The sequence below is a fragment of the Anabrus simplex genome, chromosome 14, assembly GCF_040414725.1.
Source record: "Anabrus simplex isolate iqAnaSimp1 chromosome 14, ASM4041472v1, whole genome shotgun sequence".
Lineage (NCBI taxonomy): Eukaryota > Metazoa > Arthropoda > Insecta > Orthoptera > Tettigoniidae > Anabrus > Anabrus simplex.
Window position 1 is genome coordinate 59123151 of NC_090278.1, and position 19578 is coordinate 59142728.

A 19578-nucleotide genomic window follows, 5' to 3' on the forward strand; every position below is an offset into this window, starting at 1 on the left:
AACCACCGTACTGTCCCGACCTGGCGCCATCTGACTATCACCTCTTCGCATCAATGGGGCACGCACTCGGAGAGCAGCACTTCAGCAGTTTAGAGGAAGTTTGAAAATGGCCCGACGAATGGTTTGCCGCAAAAGACAAGCAGTTTTTCTGGCATCGTATTCATAACTTACCTGAAAGATGGGCAAAGTGTGTTGAAGCCGATGGCCAATGTTTTGAATAAACAAAAAATGAACTTCCCTTGAATATTAAGTGTTTTCTTTACAACAGAAACTGGCAAAAACTTATGCATACACCTAGTACACGATGACAGGCTAAAGTTGACGTCAAACTTAAACATTTTGTCCTCGAAGCTCCTCCCAACCTTGGTGGACATCTAATAAATTGAATGTTTATATATTAAGTTTATTATATGGTCAACCTTTTCAATACATTACATTCATAAGAAGCCCGCCTGGTGGCCGTGATTGTTAAGGCGCTGAAGTCTAAACGGTCTGACACCAATGTTTAGCCAGTTCGAGTCCCGTTAGTCGAAAAAAATTTCACCATCAGAATGTTGGTCGGCAGGGTGGGGGAGTTGGTGGTATACAATTTCTAATCACTAGATCGTGTGCCAAAAGCCTGGATTAAATTCCAGACGTCTCTGCAGTGCTCATATGGAGTGAGGGCATATGACGCTGTTGATGGTGATTCGTCCCTCGGATGGGGACGTTAAGCTTTGAGCAGACCCCTTGGTGTTATTCGACAGGAGTAGGCTATGTGCCGGCACCGGATTTCACCCTTTCCCTACTATCATATATATCACGTCATTCATTTCATCTCATTAACTCCTCTGATGAGGTTGATGTCAGGAAGGGCATCCGGTCATAAAAATCTGCCACGACTGATTCATCTCACCTCATACCTGACCCCGTAGAGAAATGGGACAACGGTTGGACAAACAAACAACAAACAAATATTCATAAGAATGCTTAAGATTTATACATTACAATCAATTGGGACATGTTTCACCCTTATTGTGGGCATTCTCAGCCAAATCCTTTTCCCTAAAATCACAGATCGTTGGGATCCCGATATTCTCATAATAATTTACTTTAACACTTTATTGTAAGAATATTGTGTGTTAACAAATACATTTTAGTCAAAACTATACTAACAGTCAAAGCAAATTATTAAAATTTTTCTTTTAGTTAGGTACTGTTCTGTCTTTTTAAGACAATAAAAAAACTAAACACTTGGATGCACAAAAAAAAACATGTAAGGGCAATCATAGGATATATGCATAGGCTTTATATATAACCATCCTATAGGGTCACCTTATATGATTATGAATTTTTTTTTTGAGGATTTAATAGAGGAGATTAACTTAATGAGAAGTTGAAGAAGCAGGAATTATTATGTTGGGAGATTGGAACACACGAATTGGGGAGTCTATGCCAGCATATAGTAAAGAAGTAATAGAGCCAATGAGAGGTAGCAAACAGCGGGATAAAGAACGTAATGTATATGGGGATAAACTCTTAGAACTATGTGCCGCAGAAAATCTATTTATTCTAAATGGATGGTGGTGGGGAGATGAAACAGGAAAGCTAACATATAGTGTAATTGATTTGGTTGTGTGTAGAGGTGATATTTTAGAAATGGTAATGGAAATAGAGATCTAAGAATGGGCCGAAACACATCATTCCCTGGTATGTTACCCTAGAGGTGTATGGGAAGGAGCAGGAGGAATGTAACATTGTAAGAAAAAAAAGAGAACAATAGAATAATTAATAAATTTAAGTTGTGTGAGAATACAGCAAAAAGAATAGAGGCTTATTTGGGAGAAGGATTTCAGATAATTAAAGAGTGGAATAGAGGTAGCATTATTGAGTAGTAATGTGGACCTAGCGATAGAACTAGTAGAGAAACCCTTAAAGATTATAGCTCACGCGAATAGAAAGCAGAATAATAGTGAGAATACAGCAAAAAGAATAGAGGCTTATTTGGGAGAAGGATTTCAGATAATTAAGAGTGGAATAGAGGTAGTGTTATTGAGTAGTAATGTAGACCTAGCGATAGAACTTGTAGAGAAACCCTTAAAGATTATAGCTCACGCGAATAGAAAGCAGATTAATAATAATAAAGATAAGGGGAAAGGTTGGTATAATTGTGTGTGTAGAACTACGAAATTGGAGGTGATTAGAGCCCTAAAGGCATACAGAAAAGAGGGCGAGCCTGAGGTTCGGGCACGGTATAGTAAACTAAGAAAGGAATACGTGTTATTAGTAGAACAAAAAGGATATGACAACAAGAGCAGACGAAATTAATAAACATAAACTGTAAAAATCATAGTGATAAGGTATGGAATAGAATTAACAAAATAAGTAGAGGGGATGGAGGCTGTGTTAATGTTAAAATTGATAATGGAGTTTGGATTGATTATTTTAACAAATTGTTAGGAGACCAGGATACTTGGATAAACAATAGAATGTGTATGGAGTTATGTATGCCCTGCTTAGATGAAGAAATATTATAATATGAGGTTTCAGAAGTGATCAGAAAGGCCAAATGTAAGAAAGCAGGGAGTTTAAGTGGTATAACAAATGAGCTTTGGAAAGAAGCAGTCAAAAGTCAAATGCTGGAAATATTAGTAAAATTGTTCAATAAGATATTTGATTCTTCGGAATTTCCTAAGTCATGGCAGACAGGTAAACCATGTCCAATTTAAAATAAGCGTGGGGAGAGAAGTAATCCAAGTAGCTATAGAGGCATAAATTTATTGGGCTCCCTAAGTAAATTATATACAGGAATTTTGGCAAACAGATTGATGAAATGGGCAGAAGAATTTTCCATCCTCTCAAGATATCAAAATGGTTTCAGGAAAAGTAGAAGAACAGCAGATAAATCATGATTTTAAAAACAATAATAGATAAGTAATGGTTCATGTTTGTGGGTTACTGTAGTCACATCCTAGTTCGTGAACCATGGGCAACGGCTGAGTGGCCTAGTAAGTGGTCCTGAGAGTCGGGATACCAGTTGCTATGGAATGGGAGTGGGCATCTCGGACATATTCTGAGTCGTGGCACTCCTTGTGCTCAGGCGGCTAGGACTATACAATTCACCGGTGGTCCATAACCCATTAGAGGAGAGATCCTCACTTGGACTATGTGCAAGTAGGGCAGCATCCTGCTTTATGAATTTACCGAGCTCAGAACACTTTAAGCAAGCCTCGTACCTATGGGAGTAATGGAGTCCCACTCCCATTTGACAGGTTAGGGACTCCTTGGAAACAACTTGGCGAACGAAATGGAATTCGATGGGGAGCTATCAATATTAATGGGGCTTATGGAAGAAAGAAGGTAGAACTGGCTGAGTCAGCAAAGAGGATGCATCTGGATGTGCTAGGAGTAAGTGATATTCGGGTAAGGGGAGATAATGAGGAAGAGATAGGAGATTATAAAGTGTACTTGACGGGTGTTAGAAAGGGAAGGGCAGAGTCTGGGGTAGGGCTCTTTATCAGGAATACCATTACACAAAACATAGTTTCTGTTAGGCATGTAAATGAGCGAATGATGTGGGTAGATTTGTCAGTGGGAGGAAATAGGACAAGAATTGTATCCGTGTATTCACCATGTGAGGGTGCAGATGAGGATGAAGTTGACAAGTTTTATGAAGCATTGAGTGACATCGTGGTCAGGGTCAACAGCAAGGATAGAATAGTGCTAATGGGCGATTTCAATGTGAGAATTGGGAATAGAACTGAAGGATACGAAAGGGTGATTGGTAAATTTGGGGAAGATATGGAAGCTAATGGGAATGGGAAACGTTTGCTGGACTTCTGTGTTAGTATGGGTTTAGCTGTTACGAATACATTCTTCAAGCATAAGGCTATTCACTGCTACACATGGGAGGCTAGGGGTACCAGATCCATAATAGACTATATCTTAACAGATTTTGAATTCAGGAAATCTGTTAGGAATGTACGAGTTTTTCGCGGATTTTTCGATGATACAGACCACTATCTGATCTGTAGTGAACTAAGTATCTCTAGGCCTAGGGTAGAGAAAGTGAAATATGTCTGCAAACGAATAAGGGTAGAAAGTCTCCAGGACGAGGAAATTAGACAGAAGTACATGGATATGATTAGTGAGAAGTTTCGAACAGTAGACAGTAAGCAGGTTCAGGATATAGAAAGTGAATGGGTGGCATACAGGGATGCTGTAGTAGAAACAGCAAGGGAATGCCTAGGAAGAGCTGAGTGTAAAGATGGGAAAAGGCGAACATCTTGGTGGAATGATGAAGTGAGAGCAGCCTGTAAACGTAAAAAGAAGGCTTATCAGAAATGGCTCCAAACAAGGGCCAAGGCAGACAGGGATTGGTACGTAGATGAAAGAAACAGAGCGAAACAAAATAGTTGAATCCAAAAAGAAGTTGTGGGAAGATTTTGGTAATAACCTGGAAAGGCTAGGTCAAGCAGCAGGGAAACCTTTCTGGACAGTAATAAAGAATCTTAGGAAGGGAGGGAAAAAAGAAATGAACAGTGTTTTGAGTAATTCAGGTAAACTCATAATAGATCCCAGGGAATCACTGGAGAGGTGGAGGGAATATTTTGAACATCTTCTCAATGTAAAAGGAAATCATCATAGTGGTGTTGCAAACAGCCATGCTCATGGGGAGGAGGAAAAGGATGTTGGTGAAATTATGCTTGAGGAAGTGGAAAGGATAGTAAATAAACTACATTGTCATAAGGCAGCAGGAATAGATGAAATTAGACCTGAAATGGTGAAGTACAGTGGGAAGGCAGGGATGAAATGGCTTCATAGAGTAGTAAAATTAGCGTGGAGTGTTGGTAAGGTACCTTCAGATTGGACAAAAGCAGTAATTGCACCTATCGATAAGCAAGGGAACAGGAAGGATTGCAACAACTATCGAGGTATCTCATTGATTAGTATACCAGGCAAAGTATTCACTGGCATCCTGGAAGGGAGGGTGCGATCAGTCGTTGAGAGGAAGTTGGATGAAAACCAGTGTGGTTTCAGACCACAGAGAGGCTGTCAGGATCAGATTTTCAGTATGCGCCAGGTAATTGAAAAATGGTACCAGAGGAATAGGCAGTTGTGTTTATGTTTCGTAGATCTAGAGAAAGCATATGACAGGGTACCGAGGGAAAAGATGTTCGCCATACTGGGGGACTATGGAATTAAAGGTAGATTATTAAAATCAATCAAAGGCATTTATGTTGACAATTGGGCTTCAGTGAGAATTGATGGTAGAATGAGTTCTTGGTTCAGGGTACTTACAGGAGTTAGACAAGGCTGTAATCTTTCACCTTTGCTGTTCGTAGTTTACATGGATCATCTGCTGAAAGGTATAAAATGGCAGGGAGGGATTCAGTAAGCAGTTTGGCCTATGCTGACGACTTGGTCTTAATGGCAGACTGTGCCAAAAGCCTGCAGTCTAATATCTTGGAACTTGAAAATAGGTGCAATGAGTATGGTATGAAAATTAGCTTCTCGAAGACTAAATTGATGTCAGTAGGTAAGAAATTCAACAGAATCGAATGTCAGATTGGTGATACAAAGCTAGAACAGGTCGATAATTTCAAATATTTAGGTTGTGTGTTCTCCCAGGACGGTAATATAGTAAGTGAGATTGAATCAAGGGGTAGTAAAGCTAATGCAGTGAGCTCGCAGTTGCGATCAGCAGTATTCTGTAAGAAGGAAGTCAGCTCCCAGACGAAACTATCTTTACATCGGTCTGTTTTCAGACCAACTTTGCTTTACGGGAGCGAAAGCTGGGTGGACTCAGGATATCTTATTCATAAGTTAGAAGTAACAGACATGAAAGTAGCAAGAATGATTGCTGGTACAAACCGGTGGGAACAATGGCAGGAGGGTACTCGGAATGAGGAGATAAAGGCCAATTTAGGAATGAACTCTATGGATGAAGCTGTACGCATAAACCGGCTAGGATAGGTTACCTAGGAGAATAATGGACTCTTATGGAGGGTAAGAGAAGTAGACCGAGCTCGATAGCTGCAGTCGCTTAAGTGCGGCCAGTATCCAGTAATCGGGAGATTGTGGGTTCGAACCCCACTGTCGGCAGCCCTGAAAATGGTTTTCCTTGGTTTCCCATTTTCACACCAGGCAAATGCTGGGGCTGTACCTTAATTAAGGCCACGGCCGCTTCCATCCCAATCCTAGGCCTTTCCTATCCCATCGTCGCCATAAGACATATCTGTGTCGGTGCGACGTAAAACAAATAGCAAAAAAAAAAAAAAGAGAAGTAGAGGGAGACCAAGACGATGATGGTTAGACTCGGTTTCTAACGATTTAAAGATAAGAGGTATAGAACTAAATGAGGCCACAACACTAGTTGCAAATCGAGGATTGTGGCGACGTTTAGTAGATTCTCAGAGGCTTGCAGACTGAACGCTGAAAGGCATAACAGTCTATAATGATAATGTATGTATGTATGTATAGATAAGTATATAAAACCGAAAGCAGGAAGAATATATATAACGGCTATAGATTTTGAAAAGGCCTTTGACACACTCAGCAGGGGCGCATTGGTCGCGAAATTATGCCTATTAGGTGTGTGTGTAGTAAGATGAAACAAGGTATTGGGGCGATCTATGGAGGGGTGCAATGCAGTATTAGGGTAGGTAATGGGGTAGCATGTGGTCAAATAGAATCTAAATTAGGTTTGAAACAAGAATGCAAGCTATCTCCTATTTTATTTTTGTTATTTATCAATGATATATTAAGTGGACATGGAGGAGATAAGTGGATGAGTCCAGTTTTAGTAAATCACGCCTAATTTTTGCGGATGATGTCCTGCTGATGACGTTAATGGCCGGTGGCATGCAAAAGAGTATCAATGCTGTAGCAGGGTTTTCTAAAAAGTGGTCATTAAGAATTAACATCTCCAAGACAAAAGTTCTGATTTGTAAAAAGGGCTGTATGTTAGTGAAGAATGAACATTGGACAATAGATGGATGTCAAGTGGAGGTCGTGAATAGGTTAAGAGTACTTGGGAATATATACAGCAAACAACTGGAAATGGGTCCACCAGATAAAACAAATAAAATGGAAGGGTCTTGCAGGATTATCCGTAATTAGAATTCTTGAAAATAAATTCCCAAATATAGATTATAAGATTCAGAGAAATGTCCTGCAAGCAGTAGTAAAATATTAAATGTTATATGGATCTGAACTATGGAGTGTACAGAAGGAGTGTGAGATGCTGAACCAGTAATAAGTAAGTTTTGTAAAATTGTAATGGGTTTACCAAATTGTACAGCAAACTGTGGAGTAAGATTAATATGTGAAGAAAATATCCAAGTAGATATTCTTAAGAGAATTTTGAAATATTTGTTAAGATTGAAAAGAAGAGTGGGTGGCGAGCTTCTACAGCAAACCTCAGAGAGAAAACATTCAGGGAAAGTAATGGCAAAGTTAAAAGTATACTAGATAGGTTGGGATTTGGAAATTATTGGGAGAAGGACCTCGAGAGGCTGGAGAGATCGACGAGTAAACTAATCATTATACGACTTAGGAATATCCAAAAACAGTGGTTGGTATCCGAATGTAGGAGCAAGACGACCCTTTCAGAGTTCAATTGGATAAGGCAGGATATGAGCATAAATATTGTGAATGTAAATAGAAGAGAAACCCGAGGTTTGATATGGTGGATGATGGGAATTTATAAGAATAAGGGCTGGATTAGGGGGAAGGATACAGTAAGGTGCCTTCTCTGTAGTAAAAACAGAGAAGAATTTCACATGTTGAAATCCTGTAAAGAAATCCTAGCAATTAGAAGGAAATTTTTGAATAGCAAAGAACAATATATGATAAGTGAGAATGAGAATGGCTATAGGATTAGTAGGATGATAAGCAAAGAATGGTATAAGCCTAATAATATCAGTAAATTACTAATTGTAATTAGAAATTTATATAGAAGAAAGTTGCAAGATCCTATAATGAGGGCAGAGCAGATTACGGATGGATGATTGAGTTATGAACCGGTTAGTTAAGAATCTCTCAATAGTGGTAATTAGTATAATTAGTATTAGTACCACTAAGGTCACTATTGTTAGTACGCCATAATGTAATTAACTGCTAAATTGTATGTAATGGGTCAGGGTCCAATAGATGGAATGTTTCTTCCTCAGCTGTTGACAGTCTGTAGCTGTAGGATGAGAACATTCATTATTCATTCACCCATTCACTCTTAATTCAGCCATTCATTTATTCAGTAATGAGGGCTCTCTCCGCAGTTAATGGTTATCCGTTACTGGGAGTGAAGAGTTTTCTTTGCTTTTCTGAAGGGAATAATCTCTCCATAGCTGCTGGCGGTCTGTAGCTACAGGCTGAGTGCATTTAACCCGTCTATTCATTCATTCATCCATACATTTATCCACAATTCAGTCATGGAATCATTCATGCATTCATGTAGCCATATGAAATTGTAAGGACATAACCAAGGGAGGACGGGCCTATCCCAAACAAATGAGGTAGAGTGTCAGCAAATGCATCAGGGAATAGAAGAGGGGGAGGGGGCACATGGGGAGCAGGATTTCCGCTTACATGTGCCCTGCTGAAATACGACCGGGCAATAGTTATAGGCGTGGTCCTTGCATGTGGAATGGTTTCCCGCCCGTGTAAGGAGTCGCAAATTCATTCATAAAATCGTAAGGACATAACCGAGGGAGGACGGGCCTATCCCAAACGAATGGGGTAGAGTGTCAGCAAATGCACCAGGGAAAATGTTGAGATAGAAGAAAGGAAGGGGGGCACATGGGGAGCAGGATTTACACATACATGTGCCCTGGTGAAATATGGAATGGTGAGAAATTCGTGTTTGACAGCTGCTAGAGTAGGTGGGAGTCTTCCTTTTGGGCTTCAGGAGAAAGGGCCGGGCGTGCTATCCCTGGGAAGGTGGCTCTTTCTCACCAGGGGTGAATAACATGACCGGGCAGTAGTTATAGGCGTGGCCCTTGCATGAGGAATGGTTTTCCGCCGGTGTAATGAGTCACAAATTAAGGTAGATTATAGAGTTATTTGTGCATTCATTCATAAATCCACCCATGCATTTATTCAATGACTCATGGAATGCTCTCTCCTCAGTTGGTGGTTATCTGTGACTGGGAGAGAAGTGTTTATTCATGCATGCATGACAATTCAGTCATGGAATCATTAATTAATTAACTCATTCATGCATTCAGGTAGCCATATGCATAGTGTCTGTTGAATATGGAGGAGAACTCTGTACAGATATATGACAAATAAAATGTATAATCATAGGAAATTGCAGAATTTAGATAGAAAAATAAATTATGTCACAAGACAACTAAATATACTATTAATATTGAGGCCTATTTTGAATACGAATCCAGTGTGTGAATGTATACAGCAGTTTTTTTCTTCAAATATGCAAAGTATTAATGTTTTTTACTACAAAAAGGACATATTCCTAGAAAACAAATTGTGCCATGAGTTAAGATATAAGGGGTTTATCCAAACCCACCCTTCCCATACTATTGATTACATGTTGTCAGACAACTAGTATTTTAAATAACACCTGATTAATTTGACTAGTGATGGGCAACGTTCTAGAGACCGATTCTCGTGTGCCGCGAGCTGTGCGACGTCCCAGTAACTACGAGTGTAAGCTTCATAGTATATCATCAGCAGTTCTCATATGGAAACGTGTGTCACGATCAATTTTGTCAAAAGCCTAAGAAAGCACTGCATGTTGAACTATGAGCTCCTTAATACCATTAACGAAAGTGAAAACGGAATGTCATTAGCTTAAAACTGTTCACGAGTTATTTCAGGCGGACTTCTTAACTGAATAACCCGTATAATTTGTTAACAACTGTAGATAGGATGTACATCTACCTGGATACCTTGCAATCACTGTCGACAGGGTAGTTTCTTGTGATGCAGACCGGGCCAGAGGTGTTCTGTGACGATTCCCCCCCCCCCCCATTGATATTATGCGTTTTCAAGTGCCGCATCATCCCCGGGGTATTTCTGCCGATGTATTTTACTTCTTTTGAACAAGCAACACAGCGAGCTGTGCTATATGACATCTCTTCAAAATAACCGACATCCACGACTTACGTTGCGTTTCGGACATCGTCTTCAAGGTGTCGCGTATAACTAGACATAATTACACATTGCACCGTCATATATCAAAGTACCTAATTATGACACGAATACTCTATAACATTGTAAGAAATTATTTCCTTTGTCACCAAAATATCGGTAAACACAAGCAGTGGTCATATGGTATTGAATGTTGGGTTTGATAACTAACAATATACACTGACTGAACAAATGTTATGGGATAGCGGAGCACTGATCCGCAGGTGTGTTGTCTGCGCACCACACGCCCCCTGTGCCAGCGGCAATTGTATAGGAGACCTTGTGAGCATTGGCTCTGCATGTGACAGGTGTAACATGGAACGTCGTCGTGAGCTGACACCGTTCGAACGGGGTATGGTAGTCGGTGCCCGACGGATGGGAAGTGCGATTTCGGAAGTGGTGCGGGAATTCGGCTTCACACAATCAACTGTATCCAGGGTGTATCGTGAATGGTTGAATGCGGGTGCCACCGTCCACAACAGACGAACGACCGGCCGTCCAGCCACCCTCGATGACCTGACATCTGAGACGGATTGTCAATAGTGACAGACGGGCAACCGTGCAACAAATCACGGGTCAATTCAACACAGGTCGTGCTAGAGACGTCTCCCAGTGGACAATCCGTAGGAACATGGGTTCTGTGGGGTATGGGAGCCGGCGCCGCACACAGGTGCCACTGTTAACCCAACGACGCACATTTGTCACCAGTCACCAGGGATGGACCCTGGAACAATGGCGTAACGTGATATGGTCGGACAAATAACGATTTCAACTGCACCATGCTGATGGGAGGCACCGTGTATGGCGTAGACCACATGAAGCGATGGATCCCGCCTGCCTCGAAGGTGTGGTCCAGGGCGCTGGTGTCTCTGTTATGGTCTGGGGGGCATTTTCCGGGTATGGAATGGGCCCGCTAGTTGTTCTGGAAGAGACTTTCTCATTAGGCTACAGATGTTACTCTTTAATCCATGGTATTGATGGTCTCACTACACTGCTTAGCACAGTGTTTTCATTTAGTCAGCAAGTTTTATTTGACAATCAAGAACATCCCATCAGGTGAGAGGACTTTGTACTTTAATATGTCTTTAATCCATTAATCATGATCACTGTCATTTCACTTCTTCAAGATTTTTAATTTGTTTGTGTTATGTAATAATTGTTCTGCTATTGAAGATGGCCTTGCGAATAGGCTGAAACATGTATAGACTTTGTTTCATCTAACAGATGAGTTGATTTGTATTGATAAGGAGGATTTTATAAATACTTTTAATTGTAAAGTGACAACCGTCAATACGGAATGAGATTTATAACTTGCACTGTGAAGAGGAGGTGGTCCTCCTGCTGATTAAATCGGATAATACGATTACAGCGCTCCTCTGATGATCTCCGGTACAACCAACGGAGACAAAGCAGTTACGGAGCTCCAAAGGTTAACCGGAGGGCCGCCTCTTATTCACAGCACTAATTCCGATTGTACGGACGTATTGGGCGGTAATCTCAAACTTTCATCCATGAATTTATCCACCCTATAAAAAGCGTTGCCTGCATACACAAAAATTGATCTCTATCACCGATATTCCATACAATACCCCTTAAGAACGAACGTATAGTCATTCAGAAGAATTAATGCATCCTCGTATTTAATATTTGTTATGAAGAAAATTTATCATCGACATATAATTCATATCGCATGACCTGCAGGTAGAAACCCTGTGGCTACTCACAACAAACAATATATAGGTTCAATTGTTTTTCAGAAAAGTGTAGGCCCTACCTGTGAATGCCATCCCATTATTATTATTATTATTATTATTATTATTATTATTATTATTATTACTGGCCACGCTTCAAAAAAGCTGCCATTCGATCAGCAGAAAAGGCTGAAGAGATCCGAAAGCAAGCGGAATCAGAAATTGCTGCATTTCTTAAGAAGCATGAACTTAGCGCATTGCCCTTCTGAGGAAGGCACAGCAGGGACGAGCTCATTTGGGGGTGGGTTACTGATAAGTCAAGTATTAAGTTAACGGAGGGCCATAGTTTCACACAATTATAGCGACAAGTTATAAATTCCTGTAAAAATACTCGTTCATTTCTCCCGTACAAAGTTTACACTACGCACTTGTCATTCAATCGGAGGTTCTCCGGAGCACCGATTGAAGGCGTCCAGAGCCTCCGCTCCGTTAACAGCGCTTATTTTAATGTGGTGTTTTTAGTGGTCTTATGCTTGTTTTTTTTAACTTTACACTTTGTTTTCTGAGGCTGAAGAAAGCTTTTATGTCTTAATTCTTAAAGTTTCTGAGAGATGTACTGTGTATTGACTATGGTGGACCTTTTAGTTGTATATTTTCTTATGTTGTCCGACATTTACATCTATGTAGTAATGTTTTCACAAAGACGCACACAAAATGCTGTCAGTTGCGTACATTAATTTATTTGCAACTTAACTTCCCATTAAATACACACATCAACAAACCACCATTTTTAACAAGTGCCTATCGCAAAGCACAAGGAGACTGCAACCACTCCATGTCAACTACCAATTCTACAAAATCAATTCACATATTTCAAACACGACTTCTACACGTCTCATCAAAACAACTCCTGTTAAACAATAACTCAACTCCACCATCAAGACCGCCTCCTTATATATAGAGCCTTGCGCGGATATACTTCCTTCATCCGCAAATGGTTATCCGCGGATATTATAAATATTTACTTACAGTATATTACACCCAAGATATTGAAACGGAACGTAATACAATAGGCCTGACACCTGGCACCACAACTCCTAGTCACAGGTTTATGAGGGATTTTCTCTTGCGACAACTACCGACGTATTGACCTTTGTTCCTTTCATCCACTAATTGCGGGCAGAAGCCAGTTAGGCTTAGGTCAGATTTACGGGTTTATGGTTTCAAGGCTCTGTATATCACCATTCTCCCATACCAATGTCAAGGGTCGCCTAACTACAAGCAAAAGAGTATACCTGAGTGAAAATCAATAAACATCATTATTTAGAATTTATCAGCAAAATTATCTGCACTGGCATACAGTTTGTATCCGTCAAGACACTAACTGCACAGATATCCGTGCAGGGCTCTACTTATATATATTGCCTGGGCAGGCTTCTAGAAGAATACATTTCCTTGTAAATTCTAGAGTGCCTAAAGCCTAGTTATAGTGTAAAGAACATTCTACAACCATCTAGTGTCAAAGATACGCCATTCTGGATATTACAGTGTGTTGCACAGTAATGTAGTGGATTACACATCGTATATACAGGTAATAATAACTTATACACTATTAATTACGGGTTCTTACGTTACGTACCTCCTCTGCGAACCATGTGACCTTGCCGCGGTGGGGAGGCTTGCGTGTCCCAATTATGCAGATAGCCGAGCCGCAGGTGCAACCATATCGGATGGGTATCTGTTGAGAGACCAGACTAACGAATGGTTCATCGAAAGGGGGGTAGCAGCCTTTCGGTAGTTGCAAGGGCGGCAGTCTAGATGATTGACTGATATGGCCTTGTAATAATACTCAACATGGCTTAGCTGTGTTGATTCTGCTACACGGCTGAAAGCAACGGGAAACTACAGCCGTAATTACCTCCCGAGGACATGCAGCTCTCTCTGTATGAATGATGTACTGATGATGGCTTCCTCCCGGGTAAAATATTCCGGAGGTAAACTAGTCCCCCATTCGGATCTCCGGGTGGGGACTACACGAGAGGGGGCGATCATCAGGAAGATGGATACGGACATTCTGCGAGTCGAAGCGTGGAATGTTAGAAGTTTGAATCGTTGTGGTAGGTTAGAGAACCTGAAAAGGGAGATGGATAGGCTAAAGTTAGATGTAGTTGGTATAAGTGAAGTACGTTGGCAGGAAGAACAGGATTTTTGGTCAGGCGACTACCGAATTATCAACACAAAATCAAACAGGGGAAATGCAGGAGTTGGTTTAATAATGAATAAGAAAATAGGGCAGCGGGTAAGCTACTACGACCAGCATAGTGAAAGAATTATTGTCGTCAAGATAGACACCAAACCAATACCCACCACAATAGTGCAGGTCTACATGCCTACTAGTTCAGCGGATGATGAAGAAATCGAAAGAATATATGAGGAGATAGAAGATGTAATACAATATGTAAAAGGTGACGAGAATCTAATTGTGATGGGAGACTGGAATGCAGTGGTAGGCCAAGGAAGAGAAGGTAGTACAGTAGGAGAATTTGGATTGGGACAAAGGAACGAAAGAGGAAGTCGGCTGGTTGAATTCTGCACTGATCATAATTTAGTCCTTGCCAATACTTGGTTCAAACACCACAAACGACGGCTGTATACGTGGACGAGACCTGGAGACACTGGAAGGTATCAAATAGACTTCATTATGATTAGGCAGAGATTCAGAAACCAGGTGTTGGATTACAAAACTTTCCCAGGAGCAGACGTGGACTCTGACCACAACTTGTTGGTCATGAAATTCCATCTGAAGTTGAAGAAATTGAAGAAAGGAAAGAATGCCAAAAGATGGGATCTAGGCAAGTTGAAAGAAAAGAGTGTGAGGGATTGTTTCAAGGAACATGTTGCACAAGGACTAAATGAAAATGCTGAAGGAAACACTATAGAGGAAGAGTGGAGAGTCATGAAAAATGAAGTCAGTAGGGCTGCTGAAGAAATGTTAGGAAGGAAGAAAAGATCAACTAAAAATCAGTGGATAACTCAGGAGATACTAGACCTGATTGATGAACGACGAAAATACAAGAATGCTAGAAATGAAGAGGGCAGAAAAGAATACAGGCGATTAAAGAATCAAGTGGATAGAAAGTGCAAGGTAGCTAAGGAAGAATGGCTGAAGGAGAAGTGCAAGGATGTCGAAGGCTGTATGGTCTTGGGAAAGGTAGATGCTGCATATAGGAAAATCAAGGAAACCTTTGGAGAAAGGAAATCTAAGTGTATGAATATTAAGAGCTCAGATGGAAAGCCACTTCTAGCGAAAGAAGACAAAGCAGAAAGATGGCAGGAGCATATCTAGCAGTTGTATCAAGGTAAAGATGTAGATAATTTGGTTCTGGAACATGAAGAGGCTGTTGATGCTGATGAAATGGGAGACCCAATTTTGAGGTCAGAGTTTGACAGAGCTGTGAATGACCTAAATAGGAACAAGGCACCTGGAATTGATGACATTCCCTCTGAATTACTGACTGCCGGAGGAGAAACCAGCATGGCAAGGTTATTTCATTTAGTGTGCAAGATGTATGAGACAGGAGAAGTCCCATCCGATTTTCGGCAGAATGTTGTTATACCTATTCCCAAGAAAGCCGGTGCAGACAGGTGTGAAAACTACCGCACCATTAGTTTAGTATCTCATGCCTGCAAAATTTTAACACGTATTATTTACAGAAGAATGGAAAAATAAGTTGAAGCTGAGTTGGGAGAAGATCAATTTGGCTTCAGAAGAAATGTAGGAACACGTGAAGCAATCCTGACTTTACGTCTGATCTTAGAGGATTGAATCAAGAAGGACAAGCCCACATACATGGCATTCGTAGATCTAGAAAAGGCATTCGATAATGTTGATTGGACCAAGCTATTTATGATTCTGAAGATGATAGGGATCAGATACCGAGAACGAAGAATTATCTACAATCTATATAAAAATCAGTCTGCAGTGATAAGAATCGAGGGCTTTGAAAAAGAAGCAGCAATCCAGAAAGGAGTGAGGCAAGGCTGCAGTTTATCCCCTCTCCTTTTCAATGTTTACAAAGAACAGGCAGTAAAGGAAATCAAAGAGAAATTTGGAAAGGGAATCACAGTCCAAGGAGAGGAAATCAAAACTTTGAGATTTGCCGATGATATTGTTATTTTATCTGAGACTGCAGAAGATCTTGAGAAATTGCTGAATGGCATGGATGATGTCTTGGGTAAGGAGTACAAGATGAAAATAAATAAGTCCAAAACAAAAGTAATGGAGTGCAGTCGAACGAAGGCAGGTGATGGAGGAAATATTAGGTTAGGAAATGAAGTCTTAAAGGAAGTAGATGAATATTGTTACTTGGGTAGTAAAATAACTAACGATGGCAGAAGTAAGGAGGACATAAAATGCAGACTAGCACAAGCAAGGAAGAGCTTTCTTAAGAAAAGAAATTTGCTCAGTTCAAACATTGATATCGGAATTAGAAAGATGTTTTTGAAGACTTTCGTGTGGAGCGTGGCATTGTATGGAAGTGAAACATGGACGATAACTAGCTCAGAAAGAAAGAGAATAGAAGCTTTTGAAATGTGGTGTTACAGAAGAATGCTGAAGGTGAGATGGATAGATCGAATCACGAATGAAGAGATACTGAATCGAATTGGTGAGAGGAGATCAATTTGGCTAAATTTGACGAGAAGAAGAGATAGAATGATAGGACACATCTTAAGACACCCAGGACTTGTTCAGTTGGTTTTTGAAGGAAGTGTAGGTGGTAAGAACGGTAGGGGTAGACCAAGGTATGAATATGACAAGCAGATTAGAACAGATGTAGGATGCAATAGTTACGTAGAAATGAAAAGGTTAGCACAGGATAGGTTGGCATGGAGAGCTGCATCAAACCAGTTTATGGACTGATGACTCAAACAACAACACGTTACGTAAACTCATATTACTATATATACAGCACATGTTTAATGACATAACCTCACAAATAATACGATCATAAATAATAATACTAATAAGTGGATGTAAACACTTCATAGTCATACCTCACAAGTCAGTATAAAAATAATAATAATAATCATGAAAATAAGAATTCAAGCTCAATTTTGGCATTACAGTATTTATCCATGGATTAAAGAATATTGTTTTCAAGTTATATCGCTGGAATAATTGGTGAACTGTACCTGAATACTTGAGTTGCAATTGTCAAAACTTTAATTCGAATTAGAATTCTTAGATGGTCAAAGGATGCACCAGCATAACCACCAATACAAAGCTGTAATCTCTGCATCATTATCAGTTCTGGGCAACTGGACACTACGTAGACAAGAAAATGATTCCACAACCTCAATATTTTCTCCACTAATGACCTTCACTACTCCTGGGTGTTATTCCAATACTGGCTCATAAGCTATTGAGAAAGCATTCAGAATTTTCAAATAACAAACAAAAGACATTTATTTCCAAAAAAATGTTCAGTTTTCATGTTTATTCAACATATTACATTCACCTTCAACTTTGTTGAACACAGTTGAACATATTTTTGCATTATGATTTATATGAAATGAGAGGAACTGTACTGTCTAAATTCTTGATGTGCAAGTAATATATTCATTCAACACGTAGCTCATTATATTATATACAGTAAAGAATTTTGTAAAGCTATGTGTGTGGGTATCATACATACACTGGTGATAATTACTTCAAACTTTACAGTTTTCTCATTTTATACATCATAACCCGAAACACTATTGTCAAGTAATTCACATTCTGAAAGTGTGGATCAAACCATGTCCTCAAATTAATTTTACATTTATAAAAGTCCATAGCAAGGAACACAAACCAGTGTGCTGCTCTGATGTTGCATATACCCTGTGGACCACCGATATATCCTAAAATAACAACAAGAATATTCACAAATTAGATGAACACATTTTATTTAGAAAGATAGAACATGAAAAGGAACACACAATAGGATAAACACAATGGCAGGTCAGTGTGCGAAGAGGAGATGGGGACAAAAATTAAAAAACAAAAACAAAAGGACATCTTCAAATAAATAGATTCTCACTACATCAACGTTTAAAAAAACTAATTTCTTCTCAGCCACGAAATGAGCTCGTTTCTGCTTCCCTGCTACATTAAGAAGGCAAGCTTCAACACTTGTTGATGAGCCATTTTGACAAATCTTAAGTCTTGATGTCGTGTTGGATTAAAAAGAAAGCTGGATAAACCAGAAAATAGGACGACGGAAGAAAATGTTCAATGCACTTATCCTATGTGTTCCTATCTTTCTGTGTAACACACAGGGTCTCTCATATACACTAAGACGGTCAAAGTGGCGTTTTTACTATGCGATACGGCAGCTGCAGTATGGGAGGCGAGTGCATAGTTCTTGCCCTTGCAAGCACCCTGCATGTGTTCGACCTGGAAAGCATCAGCCACCAGTCTGATTCTCAGCTGTTAATTGGCGAGACAGTTATCATTGCAACACTGTATTTTCATATGTAAAAGTTCTGGTTTAATCTTAATGATCATGTGAACAGTCATAACTCTCGCTATTGGGATGCAGTGTTTATGAAGTCCCTCATAGGAAGACTGGTGTTTGGTGTGCTGTTAATGCAAGATGAATAATTGGGCCTATTTTTTCAAGATAACAGTAATTACATAGAGGTACAAAGATAGCATTTTGATGCTGTTCTTCCATCAGTTAATGGAAGAAAAAAATTGTGTGGGTTATTTCAACAAGATTCGACCCCTGCTCATACAGCAGAAGATTCCCTTCTTACAATCTCGGAAGTGTTTGCAGACAGAGTGACCAGTGCTGGTCTATTTTGCCCTCGTTTTCCAGATCCAACAGTGTGTGATTTTTACTTGTGGGGTAAAGTGAAAGAAAAAGTGTATTGAACAAATCCTCATACACTGGAAAAAAAAAAAAAAAAAAAAAAAAAAAAAAAAAAAAAAAAAAAAAACCATTACGAATGAAATCAGAAACATTACAGTGGCAGAACTTACTCACGTCAGCCAAAATGGGGTTACCAGATACAATGCCTGTATAAGCCAGGAAGGATGACACTTCCAGCATCTTTTATAAGGTAAGGTTTCATGTAAGATTGTATAAACGCTGGGCGGCCATGCATGACATAAGTTCGGCTGAGGCAACTGCCATAGCGCAGAGTACAAACACCGTCCATTCGATCTTAGTTTATAAGAGAGACCCTGTATAGTCACATTATGAATTGACTCTCGTACATCAGTGAGGAAAGCAGAAGCAACAGGAAGAGATGATGATAAGCATAAAAACACTAAAAAGCAATCTCTATACCTTCACGTAAATGGGAAGCAGGAACAGTCACAGGAGGCCGAGACTGACGAGGAGAGCCCATCTATGTGAAGATGGCATGCAAGATTATATACAGATTGTCCCCCATTCTTTCGTGTTTTCATGTTTGTTGCTCTTGTCTGTTATTTCCTCTTCCCACAGGGAAGTTAACCCTAGTATGCATTCCTGTCTTTCTAACTACGAGTTCCTTTGTCACTGGTTGATTCCATTCCATTACTTTCATTGTGTCACTGCCTCCAGGCAGTGAAGGTATGCAAATGCAAGCCTTCAATTTAGAAGAATATAAAGATCCAGATGTGAACTCCATCAGGGAAACTAATACAAGTTATGGAAACCGTTGGAGAACAACTGCAAATGCAGAATTTTTTTATTTTGCAAGTTGCTTTACGTCGCACCGACACAGA

At 40.0% G+C, this 19578-nt stretch overlaps 1 protein-coding gene across 1 annotated transcript in view; it reads right to left on the reverse strand.

Annotated features, from left to right (window-relative positions):
• Positions 1-16803: 16803 nt before the first annotated feature.
• Positions 16804-19578, reverse strand: part of Prp40 (pre-mRNA processing factor 40) — a 38540-nt gene continuing 35765 nt past the window's right edge. Inside the window, exon 3 of the mRNA XM_067158179.2 lies at positions 16804-17723. The gene's annotated coding sequence lies outside the window, so the exon portion shown is untranslated. The remainder of the gene's footprint in view (positions 17724-19578) is intronic.